Here is a 23,558-nt window from a genome sequence, read left to right as displayed (position 1 = left end):
GCAGTTATGTTATGCATAAGCCAATCAAGATCCGGCCTTGCATGCATGTTCATGTAAATACACACACGCACAGATACCGACACACACACACACACACTAATCAGACCTCCGAAACGACACACACATGCGCGTTTACATATCTTTGATGGCACATGGCACGTTCTCCAGCAAAGTTGCCCTTTCGCCTGTTCCCCTTCACGTCTGCCCAAAATGTCTCATTGAATATTTAATATGTGCACCAATCTAATGATGGCAGGGACCCAGAGCATGGCTCTAATTATTCAGGCTTCCACGGCTGAGTCATCGAGGCCACCACAGAAGGAGCCAAAGCCCCTCACCTCCATTTCCCTCTGCTCCGCCTTCCTCCTCCCGCCATCTCTGCTCTCCTCTGTAGTTGTCACTTGTAACCTTGTGCGCTCTCTCTCCTTCTCTCTCTAGTACAAAAAAAACCTGCTCCAGTCTCCCTTCTCTCTGCCTCTTTAAGTCTGTCTGCCTCTCAGAGACATTAAATGCTCATTGCATGTCTATATATAGTAAATTGATGTAGGCAGAAAGCAGAGTGTGTTGCAGTATGGGAGAACAGTATTTAAATGACTGTGTCACCCTGCTGTTAGATGTGGAATGCTGCCACGGCATTGGCACAAAGCACCTCGATGAATATGCAGAGCAGCCACAATGATGTGTAATTTACACAGAATGTGTGTATGCGTGTGTACACTCTGTGTGTGTGTGTGTGTGTGTGTGTGTTTACCGGAGTGAACGGGGCAGTAAAGGAGAGTATGTTGCTGAAACGATCCCATTCTCACAAATCCCGTTGGTGGAGAGCAGCTCATCTATACAGAGAGATGCAGGGGCTGAAAATAGACATATAGAGCCGGCCTGAATAAAAGATGACAGGACAGCACGGCCTTACCCCAACAAAAGCCATTCTGAGTGCATGCGTGTACATGTGTGTTCGCGCACACGTGCTAGCATGCGCAAGCACGCATTGGACGCGTCCCTCGCCGCGTGGCCCTGAGCTGTGGTCTCCTTTTTGCTCTCCCACATATATGCAGATATACGGCGTATAAAAATAGAAAGGAAGACGTCTCAAAAGTCTCTTCCATCCATATTAGCACGCATGAGTAATCCCCTTTCATCTCTGGCTGACCAATCAAGTGCAGTGAACCGGGAGAGGATAATGACAATGATGGGGTTGTTTATTTCTTTTCTATTTATGCCTGTTTCAATTAAAGGCAAATGGACGTGACAGCAAATGAAACCGAATGACAGCTTATTCCCCAGAAACCTTATTTTTCTGGTTCACCGAGACTTCCATCTTCGTCTTCAGTTGACTATCTTTTCCAAGTTTTTTTTTTTTTTTTCCTCTGCTCACCTGGAGCCGCAGAGAGCACCGTCGAATGTTTATCTATTCCTCCCCACACATGGCCAGCCTCGGAGTCGGCCATGCTACAAACTTGAAAAGCAGCGCGCGGCAGCGGCGGCTGCTTCCCTCCTGGCTAATCTGTATGCTTTCCAATTGGGAGGCTTAAATCCCCCAGTCTGCCTGTGTGCCAGGGAAAACAAAGCCTTCACCTAATAACGAATCCCAGCTATATTTCACACACCACTTTGATTTCGCTTTTGTTTCCCAAGCACGAACTCGCTGGCTGTATCGGGGATTGAGGGGGATTGGAGTCAGGGGACAGAGTGTGTGTGTTTGGTTTTGTTTATTGGGCACGAATTAAGCAGGTAATTATGCTGATGTTTGGATGCAGGGCTTTGTGTGTGTGTGTGTGTGTGTGTGCGTGTGTGTGTTTTTCGGCGTTTCTGTCGCCGGGCCCTATTTTGTGAGAAACTTTGCTTTCATTTTAGAATTAGTGACCCCAATTGGACTTCAGCTGCGATGAGTAATAAGTAGTTTAAATGTTTCTTAATTAGGGTTACATTAAGGTTACAGTAAGGGTTTATTACAACGCCCTCAAGCAACTTTTTACACCGCCTTGTCTGCGTGGGTACAGCCTGCACGCGTGGCCACATCTGCCAGCGTGGTTTCATCTGTTCAGTACTGTATAAACAGTGGTGACCTTTGGCTCAGTCAGAGCATCTAGCTCCACAGACTTGTGCCATAGCCGTGCCTCTGCGGTCCCAAATGATTCCACTGCTTCCTGACAAAATGCCCAATCAGGCTGTTTGCCAGCCAACAAATGCTCTTTGAGCCAGAAAACAACGGTTTAAGATATCATGTGGCTTAACTACAAAATGCTCATGGATTCATACATGCATCCAATTCCTAAATGGATGGATGTACTTACCACACTCTTTTGTCTTTGCTTTTTGTTTGTATTGTTTTTTTTGCTGGCCTGCCGTTCTGCAGCGCCGACTCCACCAAACTCAGTGAGTAAAATGTCTACAGCATCTCCAGCAGCTCTGTGAGGCTGTACCTAGGTGCAGCAGGGCTTTGAGCTTCATTCTAAAGTTAGCATGCTAACACACTCACAGTGACGATGCTAACATGCTGATGTATCATTTTTTTACCAAAGATGCCCTGGAACAGAAGATGCAGCATTGCAAGCTGCGCCAGTGGACCATGAAATGGTGTATACTTCGAGTCTCCTAAGGGGTTGCAGCCGACTCTCCTTGTCAATGTTAAAACAATATAAGATAATATACAGTATATATTCATGTTTCATGCCTTATTTTGCAACTTGAATATATTTGCTAGATTTATACGGTCACTCCAGATCTCTACATCTGAGAATGTGCTACCGAGACACAGAAAAGTCCTGAACAATGATAATTTTCTTCTAATTTGTTTTGTATATTCTAAAAAATTCTGATTTTAGGGTCAGAATGTGCACTACAGAATGTATGTAGCTTGTGAAAAATGGGTCCAATATTTACTTCCGTGACAACTGGAGCAAAAGAATATGGCATAATCTGTGCTGACATTCAATACCCACATGGAGTAAACAGACTCAGGACCAGCAGCTAGTGTCCTAAAGGGGCAGGGCAGTGACAGAACCCACATGACAGAGATACAGGAAATGACTCTTATAAGTCTGCAGTCTCACTCTGAACCAACCTTTGTTGAATTCTTGTCACCATGTTGGGATCCTTTGCTAATAAGCACCAAATTCAAAATACAGTTGAGGCTGATGGGAATGTAATTAGTTTTGCAGGTGATAAATACTGGAAAACACTGGACAAAAATGTATAGATTTTTATCATACATACATGTATGATATGTATTTTTATCATCTATTGAGGCATCAGTCCCTACTTTAGTAGTAATGTTCCTATATTTGTCGAACTGTACTCTGAAGGGTTTTACTATATTCTACAGGGTTTTACAGACAAGACAGACACATTTCTAAAAACATGGGGGAAATCTGTTTTGAATGGCTGCCAGTGATTTCTGATTTATGGAATGATATAAAGATAAACAAAAAATTCCTTCTGTAGTGACCATTGACTCAGTTTTCATCTGAATAAAATAAGAATTTAGACAACATTTATTTCAAATAATAATAATAATAATAAAAACAAATGTCCAATTACCCTAATCACCTGTTGCTTATTTCCCCATCATACACAATCTTGTATAAATAAAATGCAGGAAAATGTCTGATTTAGTTATGGTAAAATACAGCAAACCCACAGAGAACAGATGCATGTTCTGCAGATGAGGGACTTAAATAACTTGCTCTGCTTTCAGATCCTCATTTGAAATTTCTGCTGTAAATTATTTAGCCGCCAGGATGTTCCTTAACCTTTCAAGACCCGTATCAGAAAGCATCTGCTGGATTGTCCTTGAGCAATACACTGTATCCCGACTAGCTGCGGGGTGTTTTTCTGTAGCTCATGTTGACCTCACCGTGGACCGAGTTGGACAGCGAGACAATTTCCCTACAGGGATCAATACTGAAGGAGTCTTACTTTTCAAAGGTTTCCCTATCTATTTAAATGTCAACATTTATAGGGTAGATGGTTATGTCTGAAAATAGGGGATGTCGCTTTATCCTTTGTCCTGCCAACAGCCCCTTCGGAGGGCGCGTTACCTTACAAAACCCCACTCAACCAAACTTAATTTGTTTTTCCAACTCTCTCAATTCCTCTTCCTTTAATGTCATTGTGCAGAGCTATCTGACAGTAAGCAAAGCAAAGTTCACCTCTGCATAACTATTACGAACTGTTCCTCGCGAGCTCGAGTTGTACTGGAACTGTAGCGAGCATGATAACGTTCACGCATAAATAGTCTGGGGTCATACAGCTGAATGTTTTTGGATGATACTGAGATTGACTGGGAAAAGAGATACTCCAGGATCATCCTAAAATGCTTTGACAGTGTTCTAATTCTTTACTGTCAAAAGTGTGCTCTCAATCTGATAAAAAAAAAAAAAAAAAAAGTATTCTCAGATCTCCAGGGATTCAATGCAATTTAAGAGTAGAAATGTTTGCGCTTTAATGGACAAAACATTCTCTTTCTTCCCCTCTGTCTACTGAAACACTTTGTCATGAGGAGAAAGCCATGTTGGGCAAAGAAAAGAGCGCATGGTGAATCTATTATTCCAGGAGACTTCAAATCTTTTGCTCGGGGCAAATGTGAAGTCGCAAAAGCCTGTTTTGAGAAAAAGGCTAGGCGATTCTGTGCTATTTTTAGTTTCTATCTCCCCCCCCTTCTGCCTCCTCCCCCTCTCCTGCCCTCCTCATCCTCTCCTCTTCACCTCTGTCCATCCCTTTATTATTCTGAGGAGGGCTCCTCTCAACGCTGAAACACCCCTGTGCACACAGGTATTACTGAGGCTGCACAGTTCACCTCAACACCCCCATGCGAGTTGATGTGTGTCTGTCAGCGTGTGTGTGTGTGTGTGTGCGTGTGTGTGTGTGCGTGTGTGTGTGTGCGTCAGAGTCTCTAAGAAGGGGAGCAAGAGATACGGAGTGATTCAGCTTGACAGACAGGTTTTGTCATACAGTGCTTTAAATCATATTCCCCCTACACCAGCTCACCCAAACCACTTATTCAAAGCTGATTTTGGTCTAATGGAGGCTATAGCCTGGGTTCAGGAGTTCATTCACTAAAACGCTCAACTAGTGTACAACACCAGGAAGCATATCCTTTCAAAATGCCTTTAAGCAAGGCAATAATCCAATACGTGCTGCATTAAGTGTTAGCAAACGAGACTACGGGACTACAGCTGTGCTAACAGCTCTGTGCGCCTGTGAGGGCTTTATATCAGCTTGGCTACAATGAAAAAGCTGTCATGCGGATGTTTAGCAAGTATACACTAATATCGACATGATCTAATGTGCTAGCATGCTAAACGTTGCTAAATATCACTTAAAAACAAAGGACAGTTCAAGGATTCGACAAATTAAGAATTTTAATGGTGCTAAATAAATGTTGATGGATCAACAGAGCTGTTACTTTGAGAGGAGCATGAATGTCTAAACCAAACAGAATGGCAGCCCATCCAATAGATGTCAAGAGATTTCAAGAAAGAAAAATGTCAACTTCATGGTGTGGCTTGGTAAAAGGTTAAAGTGTCACTAAGGTCAGTTTGGATCCTCTTCTGGGGACCATGAATGTCCAAACTGTCATTCAATCCATCCAATGTCGAGATGTTTCAGTCTGGACTAAAGAAGTCTGACTAACTAGATGTAGCCTTCAATTGGCCGACTATTTCAGACAGCATTCTCCTCCCTTCTGCTACCTGTATGTTAGCATTTTCCAAATCCCCAGTTCTAATGGAAAACAACAACCTCTGAGATAGCAAAATAGTGAGCTACCGTAACCTGGTAGCTAATGGTACAAATGTAAACAGGCCTAGTCCAGTCCCACTGTTTTACGAGGGTCTTGTCACTGTTGCAATTCCCAAGACGGCTGTAATTGGTTTAGAATAGAAATACCATCGAGCCAGAAATGGGGACCAAAGTGGTGAGAGAGACGACAGAGTGGCATTTCCAGCCTGGGTCCATTTTTTATTTCCTTAACATTTCACACGGTCGTGTTACTTTTGTTGTTGCTTTTGCCGTGTCATGTCAAGAAGTTATTTCTCACAGTAAATTATCAGGGGAGGTCTATATACAGCAGGCTGTGCTTCCTTCTAAATTGATTTGGCTCTGCTTTTGAACACATGTAAAGGCCTGTGGCAAATTAAATAACAGTCAGGTGATTCCTGTCCACCCCCGCAGCTTGGTTTTCTGGAACTGAGCCCAATGTATGGTACTCAACTCTCTGATACACCTAATATTCTACAATAAACCGTACGTGTACTGGGGTAAGAGCAGGACAGTAGTTGTAACTAATTAGGGGCAAAACAGAAAAGAGAAATCTCTCTCATATTCAAACGTTGTCAAGTACATACATTGTTGATTTATGATTTAATCATCAAACATTTTAGACTTCACTAAGCCCTACTGGGGACACAAATGAAGGACATCAGTGGTGGGGTGCTGGGCTAATATAAGTTAATTATTCATGAACTTAATAATTATTTATTCAAGTAAATTAAGCAGATAGAAAATGTTAAAACATATTGGGCTTCTCTTCAGGTCAAATGATAGTGTAGCTCAGGGAGAGGGGGGATGAGGGACTGAGGGAGGTAAGGGGTGATGAGGTGCCCGGTGGTATGGATAACAAAGCGGGAGGGGGGTGTGAGGGAGTTAGGGCGGGGAGTAATTGTTATGGAAGAGCTGTGTGAGGGAGTGTGATTATTGGTTTGGGAGTTGTTTAGAGGCGCGAGGAGGTGGGACGCGGTAGGCAGGGTTCAGGTGTGCAGATGTATTGGTCAGGCCCTGCTGCCTCTTAACCCAGGACCCCTGCCATCCTCACCACCTGAGCCAGCCCCACCGCTGTCATCTCTTTCCCGTTTATTTGCTCAAAGCTAATTTAAGCTCCGTCTGGACCGGAGCACTGCAAAATTTCATTACAGCCACATAATGAAAGGTTCCTTTAAAAGCGAGTCATTTGTAAGTACGCTTCTTATGCTCTTAATAGGTAATTAATATCAGGGAATGGCAGATGAAGTGCAAATGTAACTCACTCTAAAGTGAGAGTATATAACTTTTGCTGAACAGCAGCTACTGTGGCTATGCACAACAATCAAGCTCAAACTCATGGTGAATGCTAAAACGTTTAGCACTAGTAAAAGAGTCACAAAGTCTGCAAAACAATAATCACAGTTCTTATATAATGCACACATCATGTACACACAAGGACAGTTACTGTATATAGTATGCTTATTTTTATTCTAATAGTCTTTATTTCATTCTTGCCACTTTTCTGTATTGCTGTGTTACCTGTGAATTTCTCCCTAGGGGGATCAATAAAGGAACATCTTATCTTATCTTAGTTCATAAGATTGCCTAATGAAGTACATTATTTACTGTTGTAGGGTTGCCCTACACCTGCTGATCCTACGCACTGCAGTCAATAAACAATTTGTTGTTCACTTTAAGAGAGCAGTCTTATTTTCTCTTTTGTGTATTCACAATTGCTCTTTACTAAAGCAAAATTATTTCTTATTCAACAACACGATTAATCGTAGGAATGTTGGGTAGAATACTGACTGCAGCCCTGGCACTAGAAGGTTGTATAACCTTGCTTTAAATATGAGGTTACACTTATCAGTAGCATCTTTATTCAGATCAATGATTAAATTGTTGTTTTACAATTTGATAATTGATAAATCATTACATGAACATGAATTGAAATGTGGGGATTTGCTGCAATTTCAGTTTACCATCTTTGTAAACACAGTGTCAGTGTGGGTCAAACAAAAACAGACTGTTAGAGGTAGAAAAGTGTGTGCTTTCAGTATTTTCTGACATTGCTGATGACATCACACATTAGGAGGGCATAATTCTCCAGTGGTCATGAATATGTCTCGTTTGCTGCAGTGAGTATACCTGCTCTGTACACGATGAGTGAAATACTGGGATAAATCTAAAGATGTTTGATCAGCTGACATCTGATTCAAGCCAACATATTTACTGCTCAGCGAGTCGTGCTGCATCAGTCCTTCTTCCATCCATCCATCCATCCATCCATCCATCCATCCATCCATCCATCCATCCCAAACACTCATTTACAGCCTCTGAGTCGATCCGACTCCTTCTGTTTGCTGTCCTTGGTCTCTTTTCTCTGACTCACTCTCCACTCATCTCTCTCCTCTTCTCTCTCTTTTTATCTAATCCCTCTCCACATGCACTGCTGCATTGGCTCCAGCCTTCTTAGCAGCAGAGTTAAAAAAAAAAAGAAAAAGAAAAAGAAAAAAATGGGGGGTGGGAGGGGGGGAGAAACAGGGTAGCAAGTGGCGGGTGGGAAAGGCAAAGACAACTAAAAGAAAAGCTGGGGGTAAGACAAAAAGACCAAATGATTGCAGTCGGTCAGATAAAGGAGGGAGATAAAGCAGGCTAAGACACCGGCTGGATGAGAGAGGGAGGTTGCGTCACAGCTCCAATCAGATATGACAGGGAGGGAGAGAGAGAGTGAGAGAGAGAGGAGAGAGAGAGACAGGGAGGAGAGGATTGATGGGTTTAGGAGGCGGAAAGCCATAAAGAGGCAGAGGTCTATTAAAAGTGGAGTGTTGGGACGTACGCGGGTGCAGTGGTGATTTAAATTAAACGTGTGTGTGTGTGTGTGTGTGTGTGTGTGTGTGTGTGTGTGTGTGTGTGTGTGTGGCTCTTTGTGTGTGTGTGACAGTGGTCTCTTCGTATTTGCGCCTGTTATAACCGAGTGTATTTTTGTCTGTTTGCACTTCGTCTGTGTGTCCGTGTTTCACGTTTTGCAAATGCCGTGAGTCGGTCTGTTGTGATGTAGAACGAGAATTTTGGGGGGTTTCAACACAACAAACTCTCAAAATTGGGGCCATAGAGCAGCGGGTGAGAAAGAGAGGTGATTGAGGACAGGCAGAGATGGAGGGATGGAGTGGTGATGGAGCTGCGGAGCAACACAGTGCCACTCCGAGTGGCTCCCTGCCAGCTGACCACAGCTCTCAGCCTATTTCATCCACCGGTGCCGACTTTAGGAAGAGTAATGAGAGTGTTTACATGCATACTGTACTCCGGCAAAGCAGTTCTTATTCTGATTAAGTTCTTATTTTGAATAAAGAGTATGTGTGGGCCTGCAAACATCCTATCCATCAATATCCAATGCACCTACATCAAAATGTTTTCCAGATTAAAGCAAGACTGATGCCACAAAATGACCAGTATTATCATCTGATATCACCTCACCACTGATTTATTGATAAACTATATTATGTTCAAGGTGTTTTGGAGGATTTAGTGGCTCCAGCGATACAGTTTCAGTTTGCGACCAAATGAATATCCCTCACCCTCCCTCATGATGGCTGCTAAAAAAGTCAAAAATACAGACACACCCTCTCGAGGGTGATTCGTTCATTCATGATTATTAACCTTTCAAACATTATTAAGAATATATATTACATCTCTGCACAGAAGCTGTACACACTGGATCTTTAAGGTAAGTAATAAGAAATAGAAGTACAAATAAATAAGGTAATATAGAACAGTGTGGCCAGTGAGTTTAAAATTTTAGTGCCTACGAGCTCATGTTTTACAGTTTTTATCATCCGCAACTTCAAAGTTTTTTCATGCTCAGTAGTGTGCATCGTCTTTCAGTAAATAAGACCTGATAAAAACCTTCTGCACACCACCTGCCTAGCACCAAACGAAAGCTTGCAGCTAGCTGCTGAACAGAGTGGACCGTTTAGCAGCTAAAAAGATGTGTCACTCAAAGTTGGTGGAGAACGAGACAGAGGTAAAACAAATTGAATATTGGACAGTTGGCCAGAAACATTAATCAAAATGAATGATATTTAAAAGTACATTTGACCAAATATCCTAGAACTATGTCAAAATCAGAAAACCAATACGTTTATTTGCCATTTGATGAAACATCTGTTATCATAAGATACTAAAATGAGTCATTCAACAAACCCTTAAACTCCACTTACCTATGACATATTTAGGCATCCTGCTTGAAAAACCACTTTTAACTAAATTGTGAATGGATTCAATTACTGTGTATCTGAAGCTTATAAGTCTAAATAACCACAAGTGCTGCACAGAACAAAATGAACAAAATATGTGTGATTACAGATATCGTTTTTTCTAAAATCAGATTACTGTAGCCCCGGAATGACATGTAATCAATGTCCTCCCAAACCTTTGTTGGCAGAGGCAGGACTCAGCTGTCCTCGCCAGCGTCTGCCCTTCAGTGCCTACTGATGCCCAGCCAAGCCTCGCACCGGCCCGTCCTCCCCTCGGGTCCGTTCTGCTGATGGCAAGGCCGGCTAATATCTGCTTATCTCGCTCCCACACTGCGCTCTGACAGGGACTATTGGTAATATCTGGCTGGGAAATGCAGAGTCAGGAGAAATGGAAGACGGGGCGGGGGGGGGGAGAAAGAGGGACGGCAATATAGGAGAGTCATCGGGAGAGGAGGAGGAAAATCTTGTCTCTCACAAGACAGGATAGACATGAAGAAGTGGTGGGGCATTTTGTACTGAGGCCAATATTGAGTGGTTCTTTCCATTGGTGACATGTCTATCTTTTGGAGAGGAAAAAAGTGGCACCTTCTGTCCCAAAATATGGAAACATAGCACTGTAATTTTGAAAAGTGTGAAATTGATAATCAATACATATCCGAAAACTGATATGGGAGTCAGTGATTGGCTTCATGGCAACACAACCATAGATTTGACTCGTAGTCGGCATTCAATTCTAAATAAAAGATGATAGGACTTATGCTACTCACAACTACACAAGTCCTTCCAGCTACTGACGTCATGCACTGTTTTATTTAAAAGAAAATGTCAGGTTCAAAAGATTGATGGTAAAAGCAAAAGTAAATAAGTTGTACTCCCTGGGCACTAACTAAAAAGTGGCAGAAGATATATGGTGCGTTCACATATTTAATCTGACGCACTACACTAAAATGAGAGAGGGGCTGTTCAAAGTTGTAGACCATGCTCTCTCTGCATGAATTAAACTTGACGTTTCAGCCGTCAGAAAATGGATGAAAGAAAATTGCACCTTTCGGACTGACTATGCTCGAACGCTCCGATGATTTTCTGGAGCACTTAGTATTTCACACAAAAATGGAGGAAATCATTCATTTTAATCACACTTTCATTATTAAAAAAAGTAAAGATAGAGCATCTCAATCGCAGTTGATTGATCAACGATCCACACTGGATCAATCATAGATATACACCCCTATTCTCCATATATTTTAGATATCCTAATATCCGGAAATGTTTTTCCACACAGCTGTTATGATTAACCTCTTAATCAGTTAGGTGACTCAAAGGAAATTAATCACTAACTATTTTTGCAAATATCAAACAACACTGAACTGCCAGGATTTGCTGCTTTTCTTTGTCATTTAGGATTGAAAGTCTAATCAAAACAGTTAGTTGCCCTCAAATAATCAAATCAACCTGTCCACGTCAGTTATTTCAGTGTTGCAGACGGGTCTCTTATTGACTGCTGTTTCCTTGGTTGCAAAACAAACTGGGCAAACTCGACTTTTGCAGATGAGGTAAGTGGTAAAGTAAAGTCACCAAGGTGCTTTTTAGCTGCCTTACAGTCTTAACTCTGCATTGTTCTCCGATAGACATGACAAACTGTTGACTGCTCTCTGCGACTCATTTAACACAAACTACAATTGACCTATTTAAAGATACTGGATTACATTACTTTTTTATGGCTGTGTTCAAGCATTCAGTTATAAATACAGAGAGGGAGCTGAGAGCCAAAATGCACCCAAAAGGAGAAGTACCGGTGTACAGTACCCGCGAACATTTAATTGCCCTCATCAGGTTTTCATCAGACTCGACTCCCTCTCCAGCCCTCGCTATTCCCAGGACGGCACTGGACAGCCCAGAGCTTGTTAAACAATAAGTTCACCACTGGTATTCCTGAGCGCCCTTCAACCTGAAGAGCCAAACCTCTGCCCACCAGCCACTCCGGCTCCTCTTCACAGGTCCTCCACACAGGTCCTCCACACAGGTCCTCCACACAGGTCCGCTGTGGCCGAGGGGCTGCTGGAGCTGTCATTATCATCTTTACACAAGGAGGTAAACTCCTGCTACTTCCTAATCAACCGGGACCATCTTGACTCCAAGCCTCTCTAACTCTTTTCTCAACCACTTGTGGGCTAACAGGTTTGGCTTCAAGCGCCTGGTAGGAGTGTGTGTGTGTGTGTGTTTGTGCGTGTCTATTTGGGAGGTGTAGTATAGTCATTGGTCTTTGTGCAGGTATGTCTCACCAAAATGTGTCTACGTTGAGTTGTATGCTACCCTTCCGCCATGCACAGTCGATTTTGTCAGGTTTTTGCATGGATATGTGTGTCTTCTGTGTGTGCTGAGGGCCTCCCAGCACCTCCATAAGTGTGTGACTGTTGCTTCAGCACAGAGCTGTGCTCCAGTTAATGAAGACTGGCAGAGCTAGCTCCATTTGGGCAACCATGAGGGCACTCCATTCACCACACAGTGTGGAGACATCTGTTTTATGAGCCCCCCTTTTTAGTCAGACAGCAAAGAAAGTCACATAAATCCATGCACATGGTTGGTAAGTCAAGGAGACGCCACACACCCTTCGCTTTTTTTCGAGTCCTCAGGTCTATTGAGTGTGTTTTGTCCTCGCAGAACTTCCTCCTCACAGAGCTCTCTCTGGCCCCCGAGCTCTCTGATCGATTGTGAGGTTAGTGCTAGAGCGACGAGCATTCAGCCTCCCAGGCGCCGCAGTGGCGGTGACCCGGTGGAGTCGCTCATCCAGAACTCATAAAAAAAACACACTGCCCAATTACTTTAATAGAGCGGAGCCACAAAGAGCCGTGCAACTCGTAAAGAAACAGAACAATTAATATCAGTGATAATAAAAGTGTAATGAAGAAGCAGGCCCACCTGATGAGATGGACCATAATGCACTGATTTCTTTGTTATGTGAACCAATTAATTAGACAGTTAAAGCTATTTTTAAGGGGGGAAATGAGGGAATTTTCGCATGGGCCGATTTTATTATTCATTCAATTATTTAGAGAGCAGCGCCATACTGCAGTGTCTAATTTCCAAGCTCACTGTGCATGACAATCGAGCTTTGATGTTCAAATAAAGGCTACACTTCGCTTCAAAAACTACAATATGTGCGACCTGCCGTTCCACCGCGCTGACATCAAAATGCGCGCAGCTTTCCTCCAGCGTCGGTATAATAACCAGCAGCGTGTGTTATCATAAATGTGTTCCACTTTGGCAGAAAGGGGCAGCACACCCTCAGCGCAGTCACTGTGGCCCTCCACATTCTGTACATGCACTCCACTTGATGTCCCTATTTATTTTTTGATAACATTTACATTACCGAACCACTCTGCACCATGTGCTGTAAAACCGCAATCTCACTACAGTTTGTCTCTCCATTAAATGTGTTGATGCACTTTATGTAAAAAAAAAAAAAAAAGAGAGGAAAGAAGCAATTGCAAAAGCAATTTCGCTCCTCTATACCATAATTTCTCTCGTCTTCTCTTCACTTAAAATGTTTGGATGTTAAACTGTCTTCGGGGAAATTAGCAGGTTAAAAAAACATCCAATACTTTGTAGAACTGTAGAACTAACACAATATTACCTGAGCAACAAAACGGGGCAGATTTGAGTTGGTATACGCTGGTGAAATGCTCATGTGCCTCCTAATAATTTCACACAGAAATCACTGCTACTAGTGCTCGGCATTCAGACACTCATCTCCTCCTCTTTCACTTCGTCCCTCTTATCGTTTTCCAGTCATTATCAACCTGCAGCCTCCTCTAGAGACGGCCCACTACGGCACCTTGGATGGCTCAATTGATCCACTGATTGGCACGAGTAATGAGCCTAATGGCAAGGACTTCATTGGATGATGGTTTCCCTGCGTCAATGGCTCCCTGTTGACTGTCCCCACCCCTTCTCTCTCGCTGCCTCTATGGGCATAAAATGACAGATTCTCAACTGACTGTCATGCCCAGCTGCGAGGGATCATTTAGAGACAAATGAAGCTCTGTCTTTTTCCCAGAGAATCAAGAGAGGCGGACACGGGGCAGATAACGGCATCCTTCTTGGTCATCGCTGATCGAGCAGATGACAAGTGTGTGTTTTCATGCGGGAGCTATCGCCGCTCTTGGCGTACACATGTGTGCGCGGTAGAGTTGGACATGTAGCATTATAACTGGGCTGACATCTGCCACATGTTCTCTTTGTCTGTCTATCATCCAGCAGACCTCCGACCTGACAGTGTGCAGTGGCACAACAGACCTGCATGTTACAGCCTACTCTACTGTACATGTAGGTTATTGGTGAAAATGATTTTACAGTGGTAATGTTCTGTGCAGACTTATACATTATCACATGTATTTTGGTAAGAATACTAAAATCTGATTTATTTGTCACAGTTTGTCTAATGTTTGTTTTTTGCTTTACATTTTGAGTTTTTGTCTTTTTTAGGGCTGTATCCAACAGAATGGTTCAGACCTGTTTAACCCTGGTATTTCTGCACAATTGCAGATAAAGATTAGGCTGCACTTACATCATTAGTCTTATACTATTTTTAGAATTAGATTCCAGTGGTGGCTGCAAAGGATTGTTTCCCACAGAATCAGACTTTAATTGTGGCGGCGGCCGTCCATAGAGCATGCGCACTCATGACTTCTGTGGACCGAATCGTCTAACTGACCGACTTTGTGGGGGCTTGATCTTGGCGATGAGGCCAGCCGTCTTCTTTGCAGAGGAAGTTACACTGAATTCAACTGCATTAAATAGTCCTCCTCCTCTTCTTCGTTGGTTTTACTAGCAGACTAAAAGACACATGGCCATCCATTTTATCGGTGTATATAACATCATGCTATTTACTTACAGGTGCACTGTCTTGAGTGAGTGAGAACTGGCTCCAAAAAACAGAAAATCAATATGCGGCGACCAATGCTGATATTGTGGCGGACCGCCACAAATAAATTAATGTGCAACTATAATGATCCAAAGATCCAAACTGCAGAGCGCCGTCAAGTCTAAAATGCACACTTGATACATGTGATAATTTCAAAAAATGCGCGACAAAACATTGTCGGCAACATTTGTTGCCGTCAAGTCTTTAACAATTCACATCCTCAATGTGTTGAAACAACAGTTTGCTCTCCCATTTGAAGCACACAAGGCAGGTGTGCACCTGTATTTACAGGGTGGTGTGGCAGCATGTGTTATTTGAATTAAAGAAAGTTAAATACATTTGGGGAATGTTAGATTTAACACTTTTACTGAGCAATAACAAGTGATGTGTTAAGAAAGCGTGCATCACAAGGATCATCACATTTCATTATCGTCAGTCTGTAAGGATAAAATCTCTGACTGCAATGTATTTAATAACAGCTTCTTTGTGGCTTGATGCCTCTTCTTTAGATACATGTAATCACTCACTGCCATAGTGTAGTATTTGAGATGAATTGTCTCAGTGCTCTCCGACTCCTCAACTCCCCTTACTCCCACTCAAGTTTTGCGTGCCAGCTTCTTCTTTAATTTTCTAAAGGCATCATCAGAGAAATGGATGTTTTTCTTCCATGCCCTCGCAATTTGCGTTACTGCATTGACTTGCCGTTGCTGAAAAGCAACAGCAGGCTGTGCGGTTTACCTGCTGGCTATATCTGACAGGGGCTACAACCCACTCAAATCCAAATCAAAACAACAAACATCAGTGTGCAGCTGTAACCTGCGAAACCATTTGCCCGAACAGCTTGTACCGACACCTCTGTCTTACTCTTAATCCGCAGATTGAGATGTTCTTGGAAAGGTTTCAGGCAACAGAGTAGCTTTTTAAACACAATCCAAGGTGCTTATATGGGTAAGTATTTTATTTTTTTTTTTTCAAACTTACACAGCCAAAGGTAGCCGAGCCCAATGCCACAGATCACTTCATATTCAATATTACTGGGCCTACAGGCTGTTTTTAATGGCTGTTCTGAGTGATTCTTAGCACATAAGCATTGACTGCAACCAGCCCCATGACTATAACTAAATGTTAATATCTCCAGCAGTGGTTTTATGCCTCCTTCCAACAAAACTACTTCTAAATATAGTTAACAAAGAGTTTTATAGGAGTGGCCGGGCCCTGCTTGTGAATGTGACCCCCATAAAACATATCAGTAATCTTATGTTTGTTTGACCGTTGCTTTACAGTCCTCTTAAAGTCTTGTATTTGTCAGTTTTGGGAAATAAAAGCCCTAAATTTATAGATTCGGTGCGGCTGATGGAAGGTTGTGCGGCGCAATATGGACACACTCAAGGGCAACGCCGGAGTGAGGCTGTAAACCACCCTGCTGCATATGTGTGTGAGAGTGTGTGTGTGTGTGTGTGTGTGTGTGTGTGTGTGCACGCTACACGCAGAACTCGTAAACAACCAGCCGACACAGGACCAGACAGGACCCCAATCAAATCAATGCGGGTTTAACGTCCATTGCCCCCATGTGTGTGTGTGTTTGTGCGAGCGTGCAGGCGAGCTAGATCACTGGATCAATCCACAGGGGGAAGAGGTTGACAGAATAATGACCCGTCCTCTGTTTTCATCAGCCCTTCTTTCTCTTTCTCTGTAGCCATATTCCCTACTTTCCTTCCTCCCCTCCAGCTCTCCTTCTCTGCTCACGCGCACATCACCTTCTTCATTCATCCCTCCCTTATCCATCTTCACTTCCTGTCACACTGGTCCAGGAATAACTCCTCTCCGTTTCCTCTAATCTCGCATATTGCCCCCTCGTTCCATCTCTTCCTCCTCTTACTGCCATCCGCGGTAATCCTCCATTCCTCTTTTGTTGCCCGTCGCTTTTCTCTCCCCTTTTTATGAAATTCTCTTTTCAAGCGACCCCCACCCCCCCCCCAACCCACTCCCACTCCCACTCCCAGCCCCAATAACTCAGTCTTTTCTTTGATGCATCATTCATGGTTTTGTTCCCTAATGCACTCTCTATCTCTTTCACAGCCACACTATCAAATCTTCATCATCAGCTTTTATCTAGTGTTCCAAGCTCTCCTCTTCTCTCCCCCCATTGGTAATGTCTTGTCGTGGCTTCTCTTGCTGCTGCTGCTGCTGCTGCTGCTGCCGCTTCTTGCCCCTTTCTATTTCTATCCATGCAGCAAAACCCTCGATCTCTCACTTCGTCCCCGCTCTTTCAGCCCTTTCTTTTATCCTCCCTCCTTCCTATCTCCCTCTCATTCCCTTTTCCATCACTTTCCCTTTTCCCTTCCATTTCTTCCTCATTCAGCCGACCCTCGCCATCTCTTCCCCCCCACCCCATCTCTCCCTTCCCTGAGGTGAGTGACTGAGTGCTAATGTCCAGGTCCCAGTAATGGGATAATCCTTTACATCAGAGCAGCAACATCAGTCAGGCTCCACATCACTCTCTAAAAGCCAAACCTTATCATGAAAATAGGCGCTCTAATCTCTGCGTAAAACGGCACTCACGCGGCAAAGTGTACACACACGTATGTGCATTCATCCCGGATCTCTCATCGGCGAGGACCGGCCACGCTCCAGATCCTATTTTGTTTCTTATCGGCTGAGTGCGGCTATCACAGTAAATGTTCCTCGGCCGCATTCACCTGCAGACAAACATGTAGCCTATAGGATGTTTATCTTCCCTACGCAGCAGTTAAGACGCATGTATGTTGTGCGGCATGATGGAGAAAAATGTACATGCTGCAGAAAGCAGATACGCAGCTTAAGGCTATTAAACTAGAGTCACGACAGTCTTTAAGTGCAAGATAAATGTATTTATGACAGCGTGTGTTCAGATACAATCATATTATTTTGCTGCCTTGCACTTGCATTTGCTTGAAATGTCAACGTGAAGTGCTAGGAAAACAAATGCAACCATATACACTAGTATGCCCACACACACACACACACACACACACACACACACTCACACAGATTTATTCCTGCCAGAGCTAAAACATCTGGGCTCCCGGATGGCTGGATCGTCTTGGGAGCGCCGATGTGTTGCTTTGACTGTCCACGTCCACCTGTGCCCAGAAATAGCCTGAAAAACACAATCTCTCAGCAACACCTGCTTGGTCCGGGGCCTTACATAGCTGTAAGTGGAGACCACACAGATACGAGCAATGTGTGTGTGTGTGTGTGTGTGTGTGCGGATGAAGAAGAGGAGAAATGGATCGGGAAAAGGGAAGAGCCTGAGCCTGTGTGTGTGTTCGAGGGTGTGCATCTGCAGAAGCTGATGAGAGAGGGAGTACGTGAAGCCAGGCCGCGTACAGCTTTTCTTCCATCAACATATTTGAGTTTTTAACATTTCTTACAATGTGTTGGCGAAGGTTCTCATTCATGGTAGTTCTAAGTGCTGTATCGTAGGCAACTGGCCTTTCATACAGTGCTTTTGTTAACTAGGAAAATTATGATTCATATTTATCACAATTTTTAGTCTGCAGATGAATTGACAGTAATCGTTAGTTGCAGCCCTACTACAAGTAAGGTTTTGGTTAAGTTCAGGCAACAAAAACTACTTGGTGAAAGTAAAGGAAGGAATGATGATTGAAAGAAGCCAGAGAGAACTGTTGGTTAGACAAGGATGGAAACAGGACGCTTCCGTTGCAAAGGTTTTGTTAACTTTTCATCTGTAGAGGTTAGGTTAGAAAAGATGATGTTCTTTGAAAAGGAAGTCTCTTGGGTGATCATTGGAAAAATGGTCATGTATAAAAGAAACCAAATGTTGACTGTTTGTTTGGGAACAGGGGGCCAAATTAGTGGCTCTGCACAACTAATAACCCATTCTGACCTCCTTCCAAAGAGGGCATCTTAGAGGTGCTAGAAATATGTGATACTCATCTTGCTGTCAAAATGTAAACATGGACCCCTAGAAGTGTCTGAAAAAATGACAACTGCTGTCATGTTATTGGTGTACTGAATCTTGCTGTTTAGTTAAGAGTTACTAGTTATTCTGGTTATTTATCACAATCATAGAACCACACAAAGATGGAAGAAAGACAGTGGCAACGACAACCAGGAGTTACTGGTGTGGCTGTATTATTGCACTTCGCCTCACATCAGGTAGAAGCTCTGACTTATGTGTTTTGATGGAGCACAGTACTCAGGGCGACCTTTCAGAAGAAAACTAATATTCTCCTTGACGACAGAGGCAGCGAGGCGTAATGCCTGTGAACTTGTCAGTGTGCCTCGTGCAAGACATCAGCAAGCCAACCACTGATGTGACATTTAAGTCACAAAGCGATAAATAGATGCCGCACTTAACTCTATCACTTATGAGCCATTGAGAAAATATCTTGCATGTGGTAAGGGCTATCTGCGTAGCATGCAGGATGTGTGTGGGTGCAGGCGTGTGTGCCTGACATGATTTACAGTGTGTATGGTAATTTGATCCCATTATACATATTATACGAAAGAAAATATTGTTATGCTTGAATGAGTTTAATGTGCATGCCTGGCGCGTCTGCATACATTTACTTTACATTTCTTTTCCTCTCTTTTTTTCTTTATCCATTTTTTCAAATGAGACTGAGCGATGCAATTTATCTGTGTATGTATGTGTATGTAGTGTGCATAATTTGTGTGTGTGTGTTTCTGACATAAGCTACGTTTGGGGACAACTAATGTGTTTTTAGGACCTATTGGGGACCCTTTCTGGCATGAATGCTGACCATGTCAGGACTGCAAGTTCTCAAAACATGCTTACTGAGGTCCTGGTTAAGTTTAGAGGTAAGTTATGAATTGAGGTTAGGTTAGGGTTGGATTTAGGCCTAAATTTGTTTGGGTAAGGGTTAGGGTGAGCTAAGCTGCTCATACCTGTGTGTGTGTGTGTGTGTGTGTGTATGTGTGTGTGTGTGTGCTGAAAGAAAACTTATTATGCATGCTCCCAGAAAGCAGCCAAGTAGAAATGCTGAAATGTTAGAATTGTGTATGAGCATGACAATGCAAGGAAGTGTGTAGTTGTAATTTCAAACACTAGTGTGTATGTATTATAGGGAAGTTACAGTGTTTCTTTCACACATACATACATAAATGCAGATCCAACCTATTCAAATTATAGAGCTTGAATTTTAAATCCATTTCTCCTCACTTTGCATTTATCTTTCGAGGATGCTTTCCTGTGTTTCTCAGTGTGGAGGACCCGTTTATATGTAGATGGTGCTTTGTTTGTCATCCATGATGGGACACAGAGAGCCGACACTAGACCTGCACCACGACAGCTATTTCATCACAGGCACAGACAGCACAGTGAATGATGATTCCTGCTTTGTGCCAGGGTCTGTACCCATCATGCATCAGTTCAAGATAACATGATAGACTGGATGTTGTTTTCGATTTAGAGTGTCACTGTGCGCCGGCAGCGGGGAAGCGGCGGCAGCGAAATCTTACCTGAACTAAACTAAAATCTAGTCTTAAATGCTGTGAATTTGATTCTAAATATTCAAGGCAAAAGGAAATACACTCAAAGCATAGACTGAACTAAATCAGACATGAATAAAGGTAAAATAAATAGCAGATGCTAGATGAAAGATGAATACTCTAACTATGTTAGGAGGGAAAGCAAAGTACATGGACATGCGACTGCAGTGAAAAAGCCCTTCCTCCTGGTCTGATCCTGGGTACTTACAGCTGCGGTTTTGAGGCTGGCGTCAGCTGAACGGAGCTTAATGATGATGACTGACTGCAAGTCATAATTTACCACCACTTCACTGCTTCCAGGTTGAGGATAATGGTGGGGATTAAGGTACAGTAGGTGGAAGGGGTGGGTTTTTAAAGAATCATGCATCATGAAGTCTTCGTACAAGGTACTCAATAGCTCACATCTGAAATAAGGTCTTTGAGATAAGCTCTTCATGTACATCTTCAAGCGGTGTAACAGCACAAAGGTTCAACATGTACGCTGGATTAAAAAGGTCATGATTGAATATTTTTTCTTCATGGGGAAAAGGTTTTCCATTAACGTATATCCTGGGATGCATAAACAACGTGCAAATTAATTCCTTGTCGGTTCATCTTATCAATCAAATTTTTCTAACGTGATTCATCATTAACATCCCAACGATACAATTTCGATTTGATGGACATGCTCTTGTCTGTGTTGGTTGTAATGTACTCAGACACCATAATACTGCTATTTTTACAGGCTGACAACTGCAGAGATGACACGCTGCCATGCTTTCTGGGGAGATCTTACACAACCACTATTCATTTAAAAAAACAAAGACAAAGACAGAACATAGCTTTGCTTGATATGAATAAAAATCACGGGTCATGTGTAGAGTTTCACCATTTGCATGGAAACTTTGACAACAGAGGTGAAGAGAGTCACGGATGTAAATAAGCGCAAGCGTATTGACATTGTTCCTGTAAATAATAATTGTAAATAAGATTCTTTATACAGAATAACATTATGCATACAAACATGCTGACTAAAGGGCTGACAGGTATGCTAATCTCTATAGACTCCATCACTCCAGGGATAAAGTTGACGCGGTGTTAAATACTGCAACCTCATGTTATAGTGTTATCGCTGACCTTGACTTGTAGGACCCCTGGGAAACTATTTTACTCTAATGCGTAAAACCACAATGTTTAACTTGTTCTCTGCTCAGCTCCAACTCTAAATCCCTGTCTGTCGTGACTGACCTTGAAGTTGGGCTTTGACAAGAGTAAATGTAATAGCATTATAACTGTTGTACAGAAAAGACTCATGAGCTGGATAGGGCACTTGGCAGATCAGATTATTCCCGAAAACATATTTACTCTTATGTAGCACTGACAGTTATGGTGAAATATGCCTGAGGCTAGGAGTACCTGCATGTGTGTCCTTGCATCTGTGCCTGTGCGTGACAGGCTGAGCTACTTAGGCATAAAGGAGTCAACAGACACACAATGTACAGCACAATGTGGTCAGACAACAAAGATGATAACTCACCTCCACAGTACTCTCAAGCTCCCCACAGATATTGCCTCATTCTGGTATAATAAGATGGACATATACACTGTCGATAAACAAATAACCATGAGTTGGGCTTGAACCCTAGCAACACAGGGCTAACACATGAGCCGAAAGGAATCCATCCAACCCCCTCAGCTTGCTCAGCTCTTCTAAGTCTTTCTATATGTGAATCCTTGCTGTCTTTGCCTCTTTTTTATTTGCAGAAGGCCACAATAGCAATCCTTTCAGAGAGAATAGTGATATTGGACTCGCCAAGGTTATGAGTAGTATCAAACAAAAAAAAACTTTATTGACACCCATTTTTACCACATTGTAATGGCCAAGACACAGCTGGCCTTCTTCTCTAAGGTAGTCCAGGGTGGGTGCAGGCTGCCATCTGTCGTCTTTTCACCTGGAAGGGAAGAGGTAAACCAAGATGTGCTCCGAGGCTGACAATACAATGTCCCACTAGACTCCACACAGGTTCTTGTGGAGCTGCTACAGTAGCATAGCAAAGATATGGCCCCTGACTGGCTTCCTTCCCAATGGGTACATGCCAGAAGTTGTTGATGAAGCACCCCAGTGTCGCTGCAGGCACCACAGCTGAGGAGCACACCCAGCTCACTATGCTGGTGGCTCAGTATATTCCCCCTGCGCCATTCAGGCGATGTGAACTTTATTGTGACAAAGTTCTTGTAGCCACGCTGTTAACAGAAATCATTTCTCTTCTATATGCATTCCCCTGTGCCAAAGCATTCTATATTTAACAGACTTTGAAATGCACACATAGCCTCTGGCTCCGTTAACACTCTGGTCTCTGGCTGTGGCCCCTGCAGGTGACATTTAGATATAAATGAATGAATGCAACAGTACGCCAAGCCTTTAAATCGAAACATTCGCCCACCCGGAATCAGCCCATACATAACACATGTTCCTGGTTCAGATTAATTTAGCACTCCATTAGGCAACAATAAAAAGTTGACAGAGGGCATGGGGTGGGACGCATCATGGGGCAAGGCATGGATAAAACATTACAGAAATAAGGCAGGTAAGGGTGAAGATAATTTAAGTCCAGAGTGTAGCAAGAGCTGCACAAAGGAGATTCAGGAGGAAAACATAGAAGAATAGGGTCCTCGGAGCGAAAAAGACAAACAATGAAAGAGGTTGTGGTTAAAGATAAAGGGAGGGCAAAGCAGAGGCAGAGTAGACATGGGAGAAATAGGCGAGAGGATGTTGGTGAGGGGTTGTTAGAGGGGCTACTCCATAGTGATTTCAGAGATCCTCCTAATTGAGCAAATCTCTGAGCAGGCACCCGGTACCCTGCTCTGGAGAACAGGACAGACAGAGTGCAAAGAGAAAGACGGAAGGAAGTGGAAAACATTTTCAGACACAAAGGGGGTTCCATGAAGAGGTTGAGCTATGTGAGCCTAATGAATTGAGAGGTTGTACAAGGGCAGCATTGACCTCCACCCAACTCCCTGCTTCCTACTTCGCCTTAATGCCTCTTTCCGCCAACCCCGTTGTAAATCACCGACAAGCTGAATCGACTGAAATTCTGAAAAATACATTTGGTCTCAAATGATGACACAACTGAGGCTCA

At 43.1% G+C, this 23,558-nt stretch overlaps 1 protein-coding gene across 4 annotated transcripts in view; it reads right to left on the bottom strand.

The window, feature by feature from the left end:
- The window catches only part of nlgn2a (neuroligin 2a), a 188,036-nt gene that overhangs the window by 155,267 nt on the left and 9,211 nt on the right, over positions 1-23,558 (bottom strand). Inside the window, exon 2 of one of the 4 annotated variants that reach the window (XM_037111608.1) lies at positions 752-854. The exons of the other annotated variants lie outside the window; for them this stretch is intronic. The gene's annotated coding sequence lies outside the window, so the exon portion shown is untranslated. The remainder of the gene's footprint in view (positions 1-751; positions 855-23,558) is intronic. 4 annotated transcript variants of the gene reach the window in all.

The sequence above is a fragment of the Acanthopagrus latus genome, chromosome 10 (genome assembly GCF_904848185.1).
Source record: "Acanthopagrus latus isolate v.2019 chromosome 10, fAcaLat1.1, whole genome shotgun sequence".
NCBI classification, from domain to species: domain Eukaryota; kingdom Metazoa; phylum Chordata; class Actinopteri; order Spariformes; family Sparidae; genus Acanthopagrus; species Acanthopagrus latus.
This window is presented reverse-complemented; position numbering and strand designations above follow the sequence as displayed.